This window comes from Solenopsis invicta, chromosome 1 (genome assembly GCF_016802725.1).
Source record: "Solenopsis invicta isolate M01_SB chromosome 1, UNIL_Sinv_3.0, whole genome shotgun sequence".
Lineage (NCBI taxonomy): Eukaryota > Metazoa > Arthropoda > Insecta > Hymenoptera > Formicidae > Solenopsis > Solenopsis invicta.
Genome location: NC_052664.1, coordinates 120,830 through 144,543, shown reverse-complemented (window position 1 = coordinate 144,543; position 23,714 = coordinate 120,830). Strand labels below are relative to the sequence as shown.

The following is a 23,714-nucleotide window of genomic DNA, read 5'->3' as shown; positions in this document are numbered from 1 at the left end:
CAAGATGATGAAATTGGCATGTTCTAAAATAATTTGATTTTTTAAAAAATTCTAGTTTATTTAACAACCTCTAATTTTTACTGATGATAAACAAGGTTTTAGTGAATTTAAAAAAACAAATAGATTGTTATTTTTACATTTTACACGCAGAAATTAGCAAAAATCGAAAATGGTTGTCATCTTATCTCCCTCTCCCTTTTTTTTACCGATATCAAAATTGTCAATGTGGTCAAGTGGTCCGTTTATGTGTTGAGACTTATCTTAATTGCTTTATTTTTTTCATGATTAAATTTTATATCTAGATCAAGCAAAGGAACCATATGACGTAATAAAAATTATATAATTCCACTTAAAAGAATATCAATGATCTTTACATGACCTTACAATTTATCTAAAACGTATTTGAAGAATAATGACAAATTGGATTGTTAATTTTACTAAACGTAATAACTTTTCTAATATCTGTATCTGTTAAAAGATTTTCCTGAGACCCTTGCATTAAGAGATCCAACAGAGCTAGTCGTTTTTTTCGAACTAAACATATTATATAAGAGTATAATTAATAATTTTATTCCGTAATTTTTGTTTATTTTATTATTGTTAAATAGATAACATAAAGAATTAAAATTTAAATTATAAAAACATTAACTTAAATTAATTAACGGGATTGATTACCGTACAATGTGAATTTTATAATATTTAAATTTTATTACAATGATGATTTTTAATATTGGATAATTGAATTTAATATGTCTCGGACTATATTACGTACTTTCAATAATTTCTTCATCTGCCACTGTATCTTCGCTAAAATTTTTCAAATATTGCCCATTGGTGAGTTTATGATAATTTTTCCTTTCTTTAATAATCTACACATATCAAACATTGGTTTCATTGTATATATGTTGTATGCTAAATACGTGTTTATCAAAAATTTATGAAATGTTTCTTTTTTTTCACAAAAATTGCAAGATATTTAAGTATTTTCTTTTTTTGTGATTTTACGCAGTAGAATAATCATAAAGTGATTAAACAAGATAATGTTTTGACAAACCTTTTCAGTAAATCCGTGCAATATCTTCAAAACCCTTTTTTGCTCTCTTAATATAATAATAATAATTATTATTATAATTATAATATATAATTTTAATAATTTTAATTTTGCAGATTATATAAATATTTTTTGTCTTGTTTGTTTTTCTTTAACGACGTTGTAATATCAAAATAGTATAAGATTATAATATTGTAATACATTTTTTTTATTAATAAAATTACATTTTTAACTATATTTGACTGTTTTTCATCTTATTCGATATTAAAAGTCATCATAGCTGCATATAGGGGCAAGATGATGAAATTGGCATGTTCTAAAATAATTTGAATTTTTAAAAAATTCTAGTTTATTTAACAACCTCTAATTTTTACTGATAATAAACAAGGTTTTAGTGAATTTAAAAAAACAAATTGATTGTTATTTTTACATTTTACACGCAGAAATTAGCAAAAATCGAAAAAGGTTGTCATCTTATCTCCCTCTCACTTATCTTTTTTTTACCGATATCAAAATTGTCAATGTGGTCAAGGTCCGTTTATGTGTTGAGACTTATCTTGATTGCTTTATTTTTTTCATGATTAAATTTTATATCTAGATCAAGTAAAGGAACCATATGACGTAATAAAAATTATATAATTCCACTTAAAAGAATAGCAATGATCTTTACATGACCTTACAATTTATCTAAAACGTATATGACAAATAATGACAAATTGGATTGTTAATTTTACTATCCTTAATGCATGTAACAAATGAACATTTATGCAAGTAACCATGTGAATCAATAAACATTAATCCTTTCATTTCTTATGTATATTCAAATGTATATATGTACACATATATATAATTATAGACTCATATTTATTAGCGAAATTAAAGTAAATTTAAAAAAATTATAATTGTTTATAAAATATTTTGTCTTATTTTATATATTTTATTCTATATATCCTCTGATGAAAATTTTTCTTATAAATTTTTATATGAATTGGAACATTTTTCAGAAATATTTATAAAGTCTACATCTCTCAGAATTCTTTATATATGTGAATTCAAAAATATAATATTTCTTATCATATTATTTCTAAAAAAATATTTTTAAATTTTCCAGATTTTATAAAAAACATTTTATCAAAAATTATAGAAAAATCTTAGAAATCTTAGAACATTTTACAACTAATTGCTTGTATGTAAAAAATTCTGAGAAAGGATGTACATTTTCCGAGTAACGGAACTTCTTATGTAACGGCGTGATTGCCGTCCACGCGATTGTGATCCGCGGCGTGTATCTCGTGATCAGGTGTGATCGAGAAGGACGTAATCTTTCTCTGATTTAAATATACTTTATTGTTATAACTCTTACAAACCGAAATAAGCCGATCTCGTGTACAGTAGCGAACTTGTAACGACGTGGTAACGATGGTACAGAACAGAACTCGGGAGAGAGAGAGAGAGAGAGAGAGAGAGAAAGAGAGAGAGAAAGAGAGAGTATCCGAGAAAATATTATTGAAAAATGTAGCATATATGCTAATCTATTTAGCACGTAAATTATAAACATTTTTTTATATTTTTAAATTATCTTGGTTCAAATGAAAATGGTAGGAATGATTGTTCTTTATTACAATAAATTTTTACGATATATAATGATACAATAAAGATCTATAAGTTCTATGTGCACAACCGAATGGTAACTTCTCGTAAATTACATAACATTCGATTACATTGTACAATTTCTAATTAACACGATCAGTCGCAGTTTAATTTACATTTAGAAGACCAAATCTGCGAGAGTGAAGACAATGAAAAGACATTTTCTTGGTCGGTCCAAAAAAATCACGTGTCTTTCTTCGTGTGGCGAGTAATGCGTCGCGATGAATGGTATATTACAAAGAGAATTTGTTACAATAATAATAATTAGTAACACTTAATGCAATGTACACGATACGTCTTGGCTACATTATTACGTGTAAGATACTGTACGGTATGCAGCGAGATTGAAAATCAGTGTGGATTATTTTTTCACAAGCATTTTTTACAAATGTTTTCGTTTTTATTTCGATCATCATAAAATACGATTGCGATAGGAAAAGTGTGCAAATATTTTTGGAAATTCATAATTAATATTATTTTGTATTTTAATGTTGAAAAAAGAAATATTTTGTGTCTAAATGTATATATTCTTTTTTTTTACCCGAATCAAATATGCAGAAACAAATTTTGAGTGGAGCGTGCTATCAATTTTTATCAAAAGGCAACAAATTGTACGTAGAGTCTATAATATCTGATAATGTCGGTAAATTGCCGTCATAAATATAACAAAGTGTCTGCTGATATGCCAGTAGACAGTGGAAGTCAAAAAAATAGCAACGTGTGGCGATATTATGGCTAACATATTGCTTGCAATTATATGTGTTGCTATTGGAATTGCAGTAGCTGAGTCAGCATTGATTGACAAAGTGATACCTTCGCAATATGATAACTTTGAATATTAACTTGCTAGAAACTTGCTTGTAACTTTGAAATCATCATCATTAAAATTCATACTGTTGCCGTTACGGCAATGTATACATGTATACATTACTGCGTATTGATTTAATGTCGGTATATTTGAAATCCTTGAAGATAAATGAAAGACAAATTGCCAGCATTATTAGTTATAATCATAAATTTACGTGATTTCGCTAAGATGCTTAGTTATCTGGGACAGAATTTGTAACTTCTGCTCGATTTTTGCTGAGAGTTTGTCATTAAAGTGTTCGTGCGCGCAGATTCTATTTGACTTCTGTCACTAATCTGCTGTCATAGCATGTTAGCAAGCTTTATCGTTGGAACAAATTGAAGGAACATATAACTATTGAACTGTGGTCAAAATTTGATTAAATTTGTTGCTATTTTGTTATTTAGGCAATTAAAATTAATATCGATTGCACACTGTTAAAAATACGCATTAAAATTTAAAGTAATCTAAGGAAAATAAATTTCAACTACATTAAAAAAATTTGATGTTGTCAAAAGTGTACTAAATTTCATGCACATACTATTTTGTAATAGATACAATAAATTTAATACACTTGTGTAATTTAAAGATACATTGAATTTTATGATATTTTTTACAGAGTGCTTACATGTAAAAAATATTATATCGGTGTTGGATAATTTAAGAAAAATGTAGGTGTTTTATATCTAAATGTACATTTTTATTTCTTTATATTTTCGAAATAACTTGATTTGATTACTTTATGATACTTTATAATAAGGAAAGTATCAAAATTAGAAAATTGAAGCTATTAATGTTATGTGACAAATAATTTAATAATAATGTAATATTATCATCATTTTTCCTCCAAATCACAAAATGACGATAATTTATTGATTACAATTTACTAATATTACTTCCAAAAAAGATCGCCAATCTCGCGCACGCTCCTGCTCATTTATAGCAAATGCAAGGCTCGTAGAACAGAGTTCCCGTGAATTTATTAAATACAATAAAGATCCATTTTTCATCATAAAATTTGCTCTTTCGCATATTTTCTTTTTTTTTCTGTACAACATGGCACGTCCTATCATACTGTCATTTATTTAGTGTAGTTACACGGATTGCCATATTTTGGCAACATACAATCACTGATCCGTCTGACTATTTTCCGTTTTTTACACCTGCAGAGCTTTTTTGTTTACTATTCTACTCGCTAAATTATGTACAAATCGTGTTTCACGTATAAAAAATGAAATAACTGATAATTTCTATCAGCCAATTGATTCCGCTACAAAGATGATGGCATAAGAAGAAAGAAAAACGTTTTCGAGTCTCTTTGTTTTTCCATTTTTAAGTAAAATCGCATTCCTCTGCATCGATTCGTATCTCAACGCGAGGCGAATTTATCTTTGGCAGTAAAATAAGACAATGTAGCTTTGCTGTCATAACTTACTGCGAGGAAAGGGAAAATGCAAATTATTGCGGTATTTGAGTGTCAGAAGAAAGTAAAGTAACTCATGTCACAGTCAGCGGTGTACCGCACAAATATTTTGGCCTGGTTGCCCTAACGTCTAACAGTTTGAGCTTTGAACGATAGATAATTGATTTTTCTTTGCCCTCTCCCACATTATGATCTATAAAGCAGATTAAAACACAGATTACTATTAATCAGATTTATATTATAGGACGCTGCTGCAAGCTGGCCTTTGTAGCGGGACCGCTTAACTTTCGTCATTCTAAGCGGAACACTTTATAAATACTAAAACATCTTTAAAAACATTAACTTCTAACAAGAATTTATATTGAACATTAATAAAATTGAAAAATATTATTGCCATTTCGAGTATACATATATTCATACATTATTATATTCTAAATTTGAAATTAAATCCTTTGTCAATACAAAGAAATACTTTTAATTAACAACATATTTGAATTTATGTTTATTAGAAAAAGACATAAGAGATTTATTATTTAATGATGTAAAATGCCATTAACAAATCTGTGTGTTCAAAAAAGAAATGAAAACTTTTAAAACAGCTTTTATATAATGTAATGAGCGATTTCCTGATATACTTCTTCAAGTATTCCGCTCAAAAATGTTTAAATTTTACTATTAAAGTTTTAACAACGACTATGAATCTTTTTGGAGTTCGAATGGTCACTGATTTTCTGATAATTTGCGTTGCAATTTCTTTATAACTTTACAATTAAAAAATTTAAATTTGTATAAAAAAAATATTACTCCACATTTTTAATCAAGTTTGTTGAAAAATTGATATTGTCATTGTGAATATTAACTTTTAGAGTGTATAGATATATTTGTAAAAATAGCTAATAAGGGAAAGATCGATTTAAGTAAAAGTATAAAATTTGTAAAGATCAACATTTATAATTTCATTACTTCGAAAAAATTGGACCGTATTATTTATTATAACACGTATATGATAATAGAGTTAATGTTACAAAGACAAATGTAAAAAAATTTAGTCAAATAAGTAAAATCATTTATATGTCGTTTTCTACCATTTTGTACCATTTTTCAAACTTATATGAGGACTACGTTTTACGATGGCAGGGCCCAAATGCCTTAATATAATCCTAAAGGAAAAGACGATATTGACGCTGTCGTTGCGAATTAAGTCCTAGAATATTTCTTATAACCTCGAGAAACTATTACGAGAAGTAATTTATTTGCAAGCCACGACAAATGGCACATTAAAAATATCTTTGCACTACTTGTTCGCGAGTATCGCTGTCGCGCGATTCCCATTTCCGGCATGTCATTATAATCTCTTTTATTTTACTTATATTCCATAATACGCACGAGTTTCTAACGCGTTTTACATCTAATCACAATCGAGCACGGCACTTGAGTGAAGTGTCTTTTATAAGTACAATGGGTCCTGTACTCAGAAATTGAGTAACTATGTGGTCAGATAATGCTGTGATGTAGAAAAGCAATGCCTCTCTATTTCCCTCCAAAATTCATCTTTTATCCCAATAAAAGATTTTTATCAGTATAATCATCCCTGGTCCCATATAGAATCTTAAACGGTTCTTTTCGCGATAGCACCACTAGAATCACACCGTCATTTCATTCTTCCTAAAAGGCTTTAATGGCTGCAATTCCCGTTCCAACCGATCAAAGTCATTGTAATATTCGTGATCTGATTTTTCTTCGGAACTTCGTTGCCTAATTTGAGATCCGAAGGCGCCATTTGGCAAAACTTTTTCCAAGTCCGGCGTAGGAATACCCAAGGTCTGCGGCGTTAGCGGACCCTCATCCTGCGACATTATGTATTCCGGATTGTCTAGTGATGTCTTCCCTTGAATCGTTAGGAATCATCGATGGCACACGTCAAGTGACTGAGATAACGAGATCCAAAGAGAGGCGTCCAATTTGGTTCGTATTTTCCGGTATGGGCACGCAATGGGCGGGTATGGGACGTCAATTGTTCGGCATTGAAACTTTTCAACGTAGTTTGCGACGATGCGCGGACGCCTTAGCATCCCATGGCATCGACCTCATGAATATTATCATTAACGCCACTGATGAAATGTTTGAAGACGTAATGAATTCTTTCGTGACTATCGCGGCCATGCAGGTTGCTCTTGTAGATGTTTTAACATTGATAGGTATATTGCCGGATGGTATAATCGGACATTCCACTGGAGAAATAGCGTGTGCATATGCTGACGGTGCGTTTACATTTGAACAAACTGTCTTAGCGGCTTACTCTAAAGATAAGGCGATTGTGGAGTCCAAGTTGGAATCGGGCGCTATGGCGGCAGTTGGTTTGAGTTGGGAGGAGGCCAAAAAGATATGCTCATCAAATATCATTCCAGTTTGTCACAACGCCAAGGACTTGGTCACAATTTCCGGTCCGACTGAGTCTGTGCATAAGTTTGCAGAAACGCTCAGGAGCAAAGATATCTTCGTAAAGATGGTGAAAAGTTCCGGCTTTGCATTTCATAGCAAGTATATCGCCTCGGCCGGGTCTAAGCTACGTGCGTCTCTTGACAAAATAATCCCGAATCCGAAGCAAAGGTCAGCCAGATGAATTTCTAGTTCCATCCCCGAGTCTGCATGGGGCAGTTCATTCGCGCAGACTAACTCGTCTGCGTATCACGTAAATAATTTTCTCTCTCCTGTACTCTTCCAAGAAGCGATTGCGCATATTCCAAAGAACGCAATAACAATCGAAATTGCGCCGCACTGTTTGCTGCAAGCTATTATGCGCAAATCGTTACCACCAACGGTAAACTGTATTTGTCTTCACAAACGGAATCATTCGGACAATCTGGCCTTTCTGCTGTCTAATGTGGGTGAGATGTATAATGCAGGTGCGCAACCTGATATCGCAAAATTATATCCGCCAATAAGTTTTCCGGTCGGTAGAGGAACACCGATGATCGGCCCTCTAGTCAAGTGGGACCATTCCACCGTGTGGGATGTGCCTAATTTCAATCAAACATCAAGCCACTCGGGAGAGCATATAGTCGAAATAAATATGCTAAAAGAAACAAATGCATATCTAGCTGGACATCAGGTAGACGGACAAGTATATTTTCCAGTTTCTGGGTATATTCTGCTAGTATGGAAAACTTTGGCGGAACAACGTGGTACCGACTTTGAAAGATTGCCAGTGGTATTCGAGGACATACGCATTCAGCGAACCACAATTGTGCCAAAGGAGGAAACGGTGAAATTTGCGATAACCATTTTTGAGGGAACGGGCGACTTTGAAATCTGTGAAACTGGTACAATTGTCGTCAGTGGAAACGTCCACGCGTCCGAGGCTATTGCAATAGATCAATTGAATTTGCCGCCACCATCAATAACGCTTACCGACGACCAGATTTTACCATTGACCTCCAAAGATATTTATAAGGAATTCAGATTACGCGGGTTAGAATATCGCGATATCTTTCAAGGATTCAAATCTTGCGATAACTACGTCGTTGCTGGTCAATTGTACTGGTTTAATCAGTGGATTCCGTACATAGATACTATGCTTCAGTTTAGCATTTTATCTGCTAGTCATAGACTAATGTATGTACCAAAGCGTATCCAATATGTTGCGATCGATCCTATTCTTCATAAACAACTGGTGGAAGAATTACCAGAAGACGGTGGATTACCGGTGTATCACTATAAGGACATCGAAATTGTTAAATCGGGTGGTATCGATCTCAGAGGATTAAAACTTTCTTTGGCGCCTCAACGACAACACACTCAAGCTAATCTTAAATATAAGTGATACACTTTTGTGCCTTATGAAAATGAACATAGTCTAGACGATCTGAAACGAGGAAAAATACAGGCACTTACTGTCCATTTGCAAATAATGTGTGAAAACACTATGACATTCAAACTGAAAACCGTAGAAGTTGCGGGCAAACGAGTTGCGAAAGATCTTTTGGCGCCTATCATATTCGATATTTTCAATAATGAACTGATATTGCCTATCGTAAGTGTATTGCAAAATTTTAATATATTGTTTATGTTATTGAAAAAGTAATACTTTTCAATTCAAAATTTCTAGTGTCACGTACAAAATTATTCCATTAATTTTAACATATTTTTAATAACATTTGTTTCTGTTTGTGATTTCTTCTTTGTAACTTGTAATTTCTCAAGAGATCTCTCTTCAATATTTGAAATTACTACAAAATCACTTTGTTACAGGTTGATTTACAAGTAATCGCAGCTTCTGTCGACAATTACATACAGGATTTAAATGAAATAAACGTGAATGCTAACGTCGTAATGCGCGATGTGAAAAACGTACCTCCTGCTCAGGATGTGCACTTTGTTATAGCGGCGGATGTTCTGTCGAATAAGTCTTACGTTATTCTCAAAAATTTGGTGGCTGCTTTAAAACCTGGTTGTTTCATTCTTCTGGAAGAAAATACTGTGCACTTAAATTTGAAGACTGCGTTGGAAGAAAATGATCTATCGTTGGCTGGAAAACAAACTGATCCGGTAGGAAAAACTTACTTGTTGCTAAAGAAACGGGAAAAAAAGAGAGAACCGGTGGTAATACAAATCACAGACAAAAATCTCTCGTGGTTGGAGGATGTAAAAACAACGTTAAAGAAATCTAATAGCAAAAATCAAGAAGTGCTCTTTGTATCCCAGGATGAAGAAACGCTTGGTAAGCGTTATTATAAAATATAGATAAAATGTTATAAAATATTATAAATAAAAAATTATTTTAAACCTTTAAACCTTTTTTTCAATTGCCTTGTAATGCTAAGTTTCAAAATAAAATCAAAGTAATTGAACCAAAATCTTGACTTTTTTATTCACAGGTTTAGTTGGACTCATGTCTTGCATACGACGCGAAGCAGGCAATGCAAATGCGCGCTACGTTTTTATTCAGGACAAGAATGCTCCCAAATTTGACTTATCTGAGAAGTTTTACACAGAACAGTTAAACAAAGGATTAACTGCCAATGTGCTGAAAGGAGGACAATGGGGCAGTTATCGACACGTACCTTTGGATGTATCTTATTTAAAGGTGCATCATGTATATGCCAATACGTTGAAGAGGGGTGACCTCAGCACCTTGAAATGGATTAAAAGCCCATTAAATCAAAATTTTCTTAATAAGAAACTTTGTTACATATACTATGCTGCAATAAACGTCAGGTAAGTTTCAACTTAGTATTCTTTAGAAATAATTTATTGAAAATTTAGGTAATGTGGAATTTCTACTGAAAAAAAATAATAAATTATACAAATGATAGGGATATCATGTTGGCGAGTGGCAAACTACCACCAGACGTCTTGCCACGGAATGTGGCTACGAAAGAGTGCGTATTGGGATTTGAATTCTCTGGGAGAGACGTTGACGGTCGTCGCGTGATGGGCATGGTTAAAGCTAAAGGATTAGCAACCACTGTGGTAGCGGATCTTGATTTTCTTTGGGATGTACCTGAAAAATGGACTTTGGAAGAAGCGGCAACAATACCTTTCGCTTACGCTACTAGTTACTATGCTCTATTTATACGGGGTCAGTTAAAAGCAGGCGAAAGCGTATTACTCCATGCTGGTAACTGCGGTGTCGGTGAAGCAGCGATTGCCATTGCTCTGCGTGCTGGTTGTCTAGTCTTCACTACGGTCGATACTCCGGAGAAGAAGGAATATCTCAAGAAAGTCTTCCCGCAATTGAACGACAGACACATCGGCAATTTTAGAGATAGGAGTTTTGAACAACTTATTTGTATTGATACACAAGGACGTGGAGTCGACATTGTAATGAATTCATTGCCATAGGAGAAATGACAAGCTGGCATTCAGTGCCTCGCGTGTTATGGCCGTTTCCTTGAAGTCGGCAAATATGATTTGTCGAATGACAACCGTATAAGAATGTCAAAGTTTTCAAACAATATGTCTTTTCATGATATATTGTTGGACACGCTATTTGGAGAAGATGTGGGAGAAAAGGACAAAGTGATAAAGAATGAACTAGTGAAACTTGTTTCAGAAGGAATCAAGAATGGCGCGGTACGTCCGCTCCAAAAGACTGTCTTTTTGCACCAACAGCTTGAGCAGGGATTCAGATTTATAGCTACGGGCCAGCATTTCGGCAAAGTGCTACTGAAAATCCGTGATAAGAAACCGAAGAAGTGCATACTACCAACGCCAAAGACAGTAACAGCGATTCCTCGTACTTTCATGAATCCGGAGAAATCATACATCTTGGTCGGCGGTCTTGGCGGGTTTGGTTTGGAACTGTCCGATTGGATGATCAGCCGTGGCGCCAAATTCATTGTTTTCGTATCACGCTCAGGCATACACACCGGTTATCAAGAGTTTCTTGTGCGTCGCTGGCGCGAAAGCGGCGTACAAATCATTATTTCCACTGAAGATGTTACGACATTATCAGGCACCAAACGATTAATACAAGAAAGCAGTCGGTTGGCTCCGGTAAGTGGTGTATTTAATCTGGCAGTCGTAATACGTGATGCTCTATTCGAAAACCTGGAAGAAGCCGATTTCAAAGCGGTTATTTCACCAAAAGTCAACATTACAAGAAATTTAGACACAATATCGAGAATGTTCTGCCCATCGCTAGATTATTTTGTGGTGTTTTTATCTTTATCAGGCAGTCGCGGTAACATTGGTCAAACCAACTACGGTTTCGCAAACTCAGCCATGGAGAGAATAATGGAAAAGAGACAGGCTAATGGTTTACCTGGTCTCGCCATTCAATGGGGTGCCATTGGAGACGTTGGTTTAGTCTTTGGTAATATAATAATTTATGAAAATTTTGTTAAATGACAGAAGATACCTGTTTCGAGAAAACAGGAATCTTCTCTACTTTAACCCTCAGCTGATACACTGGGTGTCGTACAACCAAGCTGCTTTACAAAAATGCTTGGCATTCATAAATCGTTCACTCCTGCTCTTCTAAATAATTTGAATATGTTCAATTTCTCGATTTTCGCACTTATTTAGACTTTTTCTTGATTTTCTGGCGTCTTGATTAAAGAAAAAATTGTTCAAATTCTATGCATTAGATATCGAAATTTATTATATGCAATTGAAGATGGTCGTGTGACGTACACCCATGTGTGGCAAAATATCGAATCCAATATAGTGTGTCAGCTGACGGTTAATAAAATTCTTGAATGAATCGTTTCCAAATCTTTCTTGTTTGCCTTTTCTTTGTTTTGAATTGAATTGAAAATTTCAATCTTTATTTTATGTACTTTCTAAATATAATTTATAAAATAATAATGACACGATACCTAATGCATATAACGTTTAAAATTTATTGATTTTATATATACAAAATTTCTCTTATACGTTTTTATTTCTTCAGAAATGATGCGAGGTAACGACGCCAAAGTGTTCGCTACTATACCACAACGAATATCGAGTTGTCTCGCAATGATGGACGTATTTCTTCAACAACCGCATCCAGTACTGGCTTCTTCGGTTTTAGCTGAAAAATATAAACCCGACGATGGCAACAATGTCGATCTTGTCGCAACCATTGTCAATGTTTTAGGCATCAAAGACGTTGTTTCGATTAATCCCAATATTACCTTAACTGACTTAGGCATGGATTGGCTAATGGGCACAGAGATAAAACAGACTCTTGAGGAGAATTATAACATCGTATTATCAGCGCAAGAGATCCGTGCCTTAACCATTACAAAACTGCGAGAATTATCTTCGACAGATAGCGCATAAGTTTTGCTTGATATAACAAAAATATGAAAACATAAAATATTTAATTTTCATATTTTTGATATATCAAGCAAAACTAATGCGCTATCTGTCGTATTATACTGTAAAGCTATACATTATGTTGTAAAACTACACATTTTTACTAGTTTATTCTTGCAAATTAGAAAGTATAAAAAAAGTAATATAATCCAAATTGCGGGTGTGGTAGTGATATATTCAAATATTTGTAATAAAAAAAAGGACATTTGACTCCAAAGATTTATCTTTATTATTCATAATTTACAATCTCATATCGTCCTCACTATTATCTTCTCCTAAATATATATGATTTCGAGATCGAAGGTTATCACTTTTTGACAGAATAATATGCCATTTTTTCAAGATAAAACTTACAATTAGTTCTATTATAATTTTCTAGATAAATTTAGAAAAGTTTACATGTTTCTCGAAATTGCGTGCCGCATTTTTGCAGAAATTATGCCTATTTTTACTAACACAAATTAACTTTATTTTCACAATCAGTTTAACTTACTCTTTATCTTTCTTTAATTCTAAGAATTGGAAAAAGGTAAAGAATAAGTTAAACTGAGATCAAAGTTAATTTACGTTTAACTTAAGGGAGCTTAGGGAGTTGTGAGCCATGGCGAATTGTGAGCCAACAATCAAATTCGGCCATAAATAAAATTTTAATATGTTTTATCTACGGTAAAATTTTTCTCTCCATGCAATCTTACGTTTTGACTAGCACTTGTCGCGTCAACACAATCTAATTGTCTCTCCAGATTTTGATTTTTAATTTTTTTCATAAAGTTTTTTCGATCATATGTATTCGTAATATTACTTATTTTTTTGAGTTGATTGCAAAAATAAATATATTACGAAATTATTACTGGTGTACTACCGTTTCAATGCACAAAAGGAATTTTGCATGAACATTCGATGTGTTAATTACTATGCAACTATTTTGATAACGCAGCTTTTGGGGAATTGTGAGCCACCACTTTTGGGTGTTGTGAGCTACTATATTTTTGCCATTTTTTTAACTTAAGTTAGCATCTTTCATGCTTATTTCGCAAAATTCATGCATAATTTGGATGTTTCATGCAATTTTATAGTGAATTTAGTAGTTTTCGTAATTTCTTCATTCTTTTAATTGTACTCATCATGCCGCGTGATAAGTACACAAGTGAATCTAGTAAGCCAGCAATCGATATTAATGCCACAGTCGCTGCCATCAAACAGGTGACAATTGAGAAGAAAGCGGTGCAGTCCGTTGGTCGAGTGTATAACATCAATAGGTGCAAATTGACTCGCTACATTTCGAAGCTAAATGAGGCAAACGCAGATTCTTCAACCGCTTTAAATGCAAAATTGGGCTATTTTGTTTCATCGCTAAGTGGCCACACTGGCGGGAAGAAATTGAACAAAAACAATTCCATACATTGTAATGAATGCAATCGAGCTACTTAAAATATGTGCCAATTTAAAAACCGATTATTATACCTGTGTTCACTGCGAATCGGACTAATCAGATTACTTTATTTTTTTATCAAACTTACTTTGATTTTCTTTTTTCTTCAATTTAAATAAAAAATAATCACCAAAATATGTCATTATATTCCATTTTAAGTCGTGGCTTATAACTCCCCAAAATTTTTGAAAATTTAAAAGATACACCTCTTTTCAAACACATCAAAATTTTACAACCGTTATGCTTTTCAATAAACTTCTTAAGCCAGTGGTTGCCTTTTGAGGTGTACTAGAGAATCCAACTTTTCAGGTGCGTAAAATATCAACTTTTGTAGTAGTTATCGTTCAAAAACAAAATCCGGCTCACAACTCCTCAAACTCCCCTACTATTTGTTATTGTCTAATCCTTAAAACTAAAAAAAGATAAAAAGTTAATTATACCACGATTAAAGTTAATCTACATTGATAGAAATGGACATAATTTGCCACTTTTCCTGTCAGGCTTCCTAATTTTAAGTGCTTGATTTTATGAGGCGTTAGCGCACATTAGTTTAGACGTTCTATTTTTTGAGTCAATAATTTATAGCCAATAAATATAGCAATAGAAATAGCGAATATCTTAAATTGGTGTAAGACTTTTGTTCCTCTTGAGTGTTTCTATGTTTATAATTTAAACTTTATTTTGGGAACATCTGCATAATATAATGTACTGCACGTGGCATATAACGTAACACCTCTCCCATAAGGCACTGTCATGCTTGTTATTGTGGTCTCAAGGACTTATAAGCACTTACAGTTCCCTAACAATTTAAGCTTGATTCCTTAGCATGGTCATCTTGAATTATATGCTGCTAAAGCTAGAATTATGTGCAATTTATTCTTATAACATATTGTTACAACCGAGAAGATCGTCTTGTATTCGTGCACTAATGCTCTACAATAACACGAAGTCTCTCGTCGCGCTCCCAAAGCAGCGCCTGCATTTCCTCGTCACGTTGCCGCTGCTTTTGCCTCTCAGCACAAAGCTGACGTAATTCTATGGCGACTGCCCGAAGAGAATTCGCCTGGGTGGTCTTGCAGGCGTAGGAAAACGCATTCTCTTTTGAAGAGGACGTCCCTCCGCTCTCGCAGGAGTCTGTTAAGTGTTCTCATATAGCATCATTTGCATATAGCTCATTTGCTCTGATATCGTGACTAAAAAGAGGACAAACAACAGAAATTTTCTCATATAGCACTGAAATATAATTTTATTTTAAATTGGCTCGGAACACGTCTTTACAGTGCGACGGATCGTCATCGACTGACTGGCGCCTGACGTACAGCCAGATGGATCTCGATTCGATACGGAAATCGAATAGCCATGTTGCGCGCGTAATTTTGAGAAACGCTTTCCGGTTAGTACAAAAACACAATCTAACATTTCCGCCGTTCTTCGTACTTGCTAATTTTTCTCACACAACCCTAAGCTCGTGCGCATTCTTTTAAACAAATCTTTCGCAAGCGTCTTAGTAAAGATATCAGCTTTCTGATACTGCGTGGGTACATATTCCACTGATATTTCTCGATTATCAACTTTTTCTCTAATGTAGTGATATCGTACATCTATATGCTTTGTTCCCTTGTGGAATTGAGGATTTTTCACTAGACGTATTGCACTTTGCTTGTCTACATGTATCACTGTCTCTTTGTCGCATTCTTGTCCAACGCCACTTAACAGACTTCGCAGCCAGATGGCTTCTTTTGTCGCACTCGCCGCTGCCAGATACTCCGCGGTGGTACTTAAGACACAACCTTTTGGCGTTGCAACGCCCACAATGCCATCGGCTAACATGAACGCATAACCTGTGGTAGACCTTCTGGTCTCGATGTCGCCCGCATTATCTGCGTCGGAATAGCCTACTAATACAGACTTCTGTTCGCATTTTCTATATTCGCTTCCTACGTTGACAGTAGTGACTAGATACGCGAAGATACGTTTCATAGCTTGCCAGTGATTTTTGTTGTGTTTATTGAGAAACTCGCCGAATTGACTGAAAACGCGATATCCGAGCGCGACACAATCGACAAAAACATGAGTGACGACGGCCTCACGGTAAGGTACGCTGTCATCTATTTCACTCTCTGACTCTACTGGGTACAGCACCGTGTGAGGATCTACCGGTACAGATACTCCTTTTGAGTTTTGCATATCGCACTTGTCGATGATTTGTTTCGCGTAAGCGCTCTGATGTATAAACATCGTTTTGTTTGCCCTGTCTCGTTCTATTTGCAACCCGATGAAAGTACTACAGTCTCCCAAGGTTATCTCGAAATTCTCACTTAATGAGTTTACAATTGACTCGAGTACTCGTTTGGATTTTGCGATAATGCCGTCGTCAACGAACAGTACTAGGTATACATTGACTCCCTGAAAATTGCCGAAGAAAGTACACTTATCGGCATCTGTTTCTTTTAAGTTAAACTGCTTTAAAAAACACGAGAATTTTGCGTTCCAACATCTGGGCGCTTGTTTCAACCAAGGTCCGTGGATTGGCGTTGGAGGAGAAGGAAGGTCGTTGCATCCACTTCAACGATGTGGAACGAAAATGGCGGCGGCCATACTTTTACTGCACACTCGCTCACTCACACAACTAATAGCTGTAGTACCTACGTACACTAACACTGACTCGCTGTCTCGAAAATGGCGGCTATGCAACGATCTTCCTTCCCCTCCAGCACCAATCCACGGACCTTGGTTTCAACCCGTACAACTATTTGTTAAGTTTGCAGACCACGTTTCCATTGCCCTTGTTGACGTCAAGACCCTCTGGGACCTCCATGTGTATGTCCTCCTGTAACTCCCTATACAGAAATGCGGTCCGCACATCAAACTGAACGGTTTCTAGGTCGTCTTGGGTGATGATTGCCACAAGAACTCGCAGCGAGTCGTATCTCACGACCGGCGAGAATGTTTCGATGATATCTTCTCCTTCCCGTTGTTTGAAACCGCGCGCGCATAAGCGCGCCTTAAAGCGATGAGCACTTCCATCAGTGTCTCGCAGGATCTTGAAGACCCATCTTGAATCTATGGTTTTCTTGTTGGGAACTCTTTCCACCAATGACCATGTCGTGTTTTTCGAATGAACCTTAAGCTCCTCTTTTATTGCTTGAGTCCATTTTGGGGCATCGGATCCAGTAATAACATCCTTGTAGGTGACCGGAACTTGATGCTCCACCAAATTCACCTCGCATCTGGAGGGACGACGAATTGCATTTCGATCTCGCAGCACGTGTGGCTCGTTTCCGAACTCTCGTCTTCGCTCGGCGACAGGGGTGCCGACTTCGTCGCCTGCTATAACCTCTGCATCGCTGCCTTCATCGGTACTGTCGATGTTGACGAACGCTGGCTCCTCGCCGTCCTGCTGACTCTTCGGTAACGGTACTTTCACTTCTGACGTTGCTGTCATTTCTGGTTCCTCCTTTCCAGCTCCTTCGTCGACATTCCTTGAAACATATACAGATTTTGTTTTGTATTCATATAACCTGTAGTTTGACGATTCTCCTTGATAGTCAACAAGGATCGTTTTCTTCGACCTCGCGTCAAATTTTTTGACAAACTGCTTGGGAACATGGACATAGGCCACCGACCCGAAAATCCTCATACGACTCAGGTTCGGTTTCTTGCCCATCCACAGCTCGTACGGCGTTTTGCTTCCGCCTAATTCTGACCATCCCGCTCGATGTAAAGTGTATACAGTAGTGTTCACGGCTTCCGCCCATAGAAACGTTGGCAGCTCTTTTGCCAACAGCATGGTCCTCGCGTACTCGATGATGGTTTCGACTATTATCTCGTTCCGCCTGTCCGTTCTGAGCCGGGGTGTATGGAGCGGTATTTTCCATTTTTATTCCCCGCGATGTCAAATATTGTCGCACCTTCTTGTTACAGTACTCGGTGCCGTTATCTGCCCGCAGCGTTTTTACTGACCGACCGAACTTGTTGACGAGCATCCGCTCGAACTCCACAAAACGAACGAAAATGTCTGCTGAGAAAGTACACGTAACGAAATGCCGTGGCATCGTCTTTGAATGTCACAAAGTACTCCGCACCACCGAGAGACCTTGTCTGCGTTGACCCGCAGACATCACTATGCACGAATTCACCTGGTTGTCAAGACACTTTCACGACTAGTTTATTGAGCGGTAGCTTGTGTGACATGCCAAGCTGTGCTGGGATTCTCTAACTCGTTATGACAATTCGGTATCGTTACAGTGTCGTTGCGCAAATATTGTACATGATAGAAAAGCTGCGCAATGCACCTTTTTGTCATTATAGACACATAACGACAACATAACAAGTTAAAGAATCGCACTACTGGCACGCTTCACACAACGTCTCACTGGTGTCTGTCATGGTTACGCCTTCAACGAGTCCTTGCTTCGTTAGCTTAGTGAACGATGGTTAATGTGTCCGATTCGCTCGTGCCACACTTTCATGCTCGTGGCTGACACGTTTACCTCTTTATTTGAACACGGTGTACAAAAGAACATTCTGAAGATCTGATTTAACTGCCGCGCTCTCGTTGCCATAATTTGTTCGTCACGCTCGATCGTTACATTCAAGCTTTGAATTGCACACAGAAACCTTTCACGGTGCACATACCGACGGAAAACAAATTTTTCTTGACACTTGACAAACAGCGTTTTCGATTGTTCCCTCTTGTCAAGTTCCGTTCACTAGTTTTTCGATTCTAATTTTACCGACACTCTCGACTGCACCTCTATTAAGCTGGACCTCCCACCAGCGAAAATCGAGTTCGCACTAGGTCAAAAATTTAGTGCTTTTTAGGTGCTAATTTAGTACTCTAGTCCGAATTTTGGTGCTCAAACCGTTTAGCAGTAATTAAAAAAAATATGGGGGGGTGCAGCTTAATGGCAAGCTGGACCCCCCCATAATAAATAAATATATACAGTGGTCACAAACACAAAACAAGTACACTAGAATTTAGTGCTAATTTAGTGCTCAAAGAAACCCCTAAAAAAAAATTAAAAATTAATAATTGTTTAAAAAAACATCACTATAAACCCAGCGCAGCATTGCGATCTTGGAGAACAATACTTACAGACCACTAAATTTGTATGTTTTTGGTAGTAAAATAACATTTACGAAAATAATCATAATACAACAAGATTCAAAGTTATTAATATAATAATAATTATTAATTCCTGTCCGATAGTGCAAAAAATCAGTTATCAGATCGTCGAATTTGACGTTTGTAAAAATTATATACTAAAATGTTATTTAGACATCGAAGTATCAAAATATATCAATTTTAAATCCAGTGCTCACTGCAAATTGCTGAAAAATAAATTGTTTATGCGCGGAGAGCACGCGCCGCGCGCTAACTTTACTCTCCAGATCGTCAGAAAATTTGGTGCTCGTAAAAATCTTATATCAAAATGTTCCTTAGACATCGTAGTATTATAATAAATTATTTGCGACTTTAGTGCTCGATGCCAACAGCTGAAAAATAAATTGTTTTTGCGCGGAGAGCGCGCGCCGCGCACTAACTTTACTCTCCAGATCGTCAGAAAATTTAGTGCTCGTAAAACTCTTATATCAAAATATTCCTTAGACATCGTAGTATTATAATAAATTATTTGCGACTCTAGTGCTCGATACCAACAGCTGAAAAATAAATTGTTTATGCGCGGAGAGCACGCGCCGCGCACTAACTTTACTCTCCAGATCGTCAGAAAATTTGGTGCTCGTAAAAATCTTATATCAAAATGTTCCTTAGACATCGTAGTATTATAATAAATTATTTGCGACTTTGGTGCTCAATGCCAACTGCTGAAAAATAAATTGTTTATGCGCGGAGAGCACGCGCCGCGCACTAACTTTATTCTCCAGATCGTCAGAAAATTTGGTGCTCGTAAAAATCTTATATCAAAATGTTCCTTAGACATCGTAGTATTATAATAAATTATTTGCGACTTTGGTGCTCGATGCTAACTGCTGAAAAATAAATTGTTTATGCGCGGAGAGCACGCGCCGCGCACTAACTTTACTCTTCTGATCCACAGAGAACTTGGTGCTCGTAAAAATCTTATATTAATGTTAGAATTACAAAGAATAAACCGTCTATCCTTTAATATCTCGTTTATTTATTAACAACGATGGAAAAATAGATCTGACATGCAGGACAACTTTTTTATATCTAAGAAGAACAAAAGAACTAAAATAAATGCTTCACGCGATATCTCGATATTAGATATTACATTTAATAAATCGCTTTGTAATATATAACATGTACTCTTACATTCTCCCCCTACAAATCGATTGCACTTATAAATAATATTTTAAATTAAATGCATTTCGTTACAACACCATTCGAGTTTATCTTTTGTTACACTTTTAGTGAAGCAATCAGCAATCATGTCATTTGTGTTAACATATAGAACATTCACAATATTATTTTCAACTTCGTCTCGTACAAAATAAAATTTCAAATTTACATGACGCGTTTTAGTAGATGATTTTGCATTCTTTAACCATTGAATTGTAGCTTGATTATCACAAAATATATTAGTTGGTTTACTAATATATTCAGAGCACTTTAATTCATTGAGCATATTCTGTAGCCACATAACATCTTTGACTATTTCTGAAACCGCAAATAATTCAACTTCACAAGTAGAATTTCCTACTGTTCTCTGTTTTCTACATTTCCAAGAAATGAGAGAATTACCAATAAATATGACTCCCCCTGAAAAAGATTTCCCATTTTCTGCATTTCCCCAGCTGGCGTCAGAATATGCTCTTAACATTCCATCCTTACGATCATAATGAAGTCGCTTATATTTAGTACCGCTTAAATATCGTAACACTCTTTTGCCTAATATATAATGACTCTTTTGTGGACAATGATTATACTGAGAAAGATAAGATGTTACAAATGCGATATCAGGCCTTGTTCTATTCGCCAAGTATAAAAGTTCTCCAATCAATTCTTGATATTTACTAATGTCATATTTTTCACTCTCATCTACCTGTATCTTATCTCCGCCTGTTACAATTGGAGTATTAACTGGTTTACATTCAACCATTCCATATTTATTCAGAAGTTTTTCAATATACTCTGTTTGACTCAAATAAACACCTGTATTGTCACATTCTATTTTCATTCCTAAAAATGTCTTCGATTGAGTAGTTTCAATAATCTCAAATTCTTTCCGCAATGAATTGAAAATTTTCTCACATATATGACTATCATCATCTATCGTAGTAAAATCATCAACATACGAAGTGAATACAAAGAAGCATGTTTCATTATTATTTATAAAAATACAACTCTCTGACGCTAAAGGTTTAAGTCCATTTTTAAAAAGTTCTTCCTTTAATTTGTAATACCAATTCCTTCCAGATTGAGGTAAACCATATAAACTTCTTTTAAGTTTACATACTTTACCATCTTCAAATCTTTCTTCAAAACCTGGAGGAGGTTTTAAATAAACAGTTTCTTTTATTCTACCATGTAAATATGCAGTTTTAACATCAAAAAATCTTATATTTAAATTTTTCTTAACTGCTATTGCTATAATTGTTCTCCATGCTTCAATGCTTACAACTGGTGAATACGACTCATCATAATCCTGATTTTTTACTTGATTATATCCAGCTGCAACTAATCTAGCCTTATATTTTACTTTATTAATTCCATCTCTTTTAATGGAAAATACCCATTTACTTTTTACAATTTTAACACCCTTTGGACATTTACAAGTCTCCCATACATCATGTTTATTTAATGATGCTAACTCATTTTCCATTGCATCTTTCCAATTTTCCCAATTTTTGCTACTATGAGCTTCATTAAAATTACGCGGTACAGGAATATTTTCCACTAACTGAGCATGATGAACATTTTTTAGCCTAGCGGAGCGTCTTACCCCTTCCTCTCTTAGACGAGTTTCTCTTTCTGCTAAATATTCTTCTTTTCGTCTTAAGCTCTCTCCTGCCGTAAGACCTTTTGGTCTTCCTCTCCTAACTATTTCCCTATTCTGAACTCTATTTTCTTCTTCATTTTGATCATCTATGCTTTCTACATTATCTTGAATATCGTTATCATCTGAATCATTTATCGACTCTATTTCACTATTTTCTCTTTGATTATCAAATTCTACCTCTCTATCTGAATTATTATTATTGCTATTATCCGATTTATTATCGTCTAAAATATTAATAATATCTTCTATATTCCAATACTCATATTCTTTGTTTCTGTTAAATTCTTTTAAATAATAACTTCCCTTTTGAATTTCATCAAAGTTAACATTGCGTTCCTCTATAATTATTTTACTCTCAATGTCAAATAAACGGTATCCTACGCGCTCTCGTGAATATCCTAGCATTATCGCTTTCTTTCCGCTTGGTTGTAATTTATTACGTAAGTTTTTAGGAACATGATAATACGCGATACAACCAAAAGTTCTTAAATAACTAATATTTGGTACTTTACCATTCCAAATTTCATATGGCGTTTTACTTTTATTCTTCCTCGGAGTTAAATTAACCGCATGAGTAACATAAGCAACAGCTTCCGCCCAAAATGACAATGGTAATCCGCTTTCATACAATAAAGTACGAGCTCGTTCTAAAATTACTCTGTTCCCTCTCTCTACTTTTCCGTTACTCTCCGGATTATAAGGAACAGTTTTTTGATGCTCAATACCCTTTTTGCCTGTAAACTCACGAAACTGATTATTACAAAATTCAGTACCATTGTCTGTACGTATACATTTAATGTTTTTGTCTAATACATTCTTGCATTTTTTATAGAATATTTGGAATAAAGATAAAGTCTCAGTCTTATTTTTAAGAAAATAAGTAAAATACATATCGCTGTAATCATCTATTATAAGTAATATATAACGCGAACCTCCCACAGATTCAACAGGCATAGGACCACAAATATCTAAATGTAGCAAATCTAATATTCTCTTACTTTGATCATGCATAACACTTTTATGTGTTTTTCTCGTTATTTTACATGTTTTACACGCTTTACAATTAGCATCCTTTATGTCATTATTAATTCCATACGCAAGTTTCTCTCTCGTAAGTCTCTGTATGTATTTATCATTTACATGACCTAGTCTACGATGCCATACATGTGTAAGATCTCTACTAAATTCATCATCTGTATCCCCAACTTCATTATTATATACATTATTACAATTGTTTTCTATTATAGGAATCATATGCGTCACAAAATGATTATCAAACCTTTCCCCAGTCGCAATTATTTGACCGTTTTCTTTGCATATTTTTACCTCATATTCAGCAAAATTTACTTTAAGACCACGTTCCATTAATTTCATAACTGATAGTAAATTTGAACGTAATTTAGGAACATATATGACATCATAAACCGTAACATAAATAATTTTACCCTTTTCATTTTGTATTTTAACTCGAAGTGATCCAATCCCACTAGATTCTAATACGTTATCTTTACCAGCTAAAT

The 23,714-nt window shown here is 34.9% G+C and overlaps 2 pseudogenes; both read left to right on the top strand.

Moving 5' to 3' along the window:
* LOC105206862 overlaps nt 1–23,714 on the top strand; it is a 174,230-nt pseudogene that overhangs the window by 131,678 nt on the left and 18,838 nt on the right.
* On the top strand, nt 6,839–11,966 carry LOC113005823 (annotated as a pseudogene).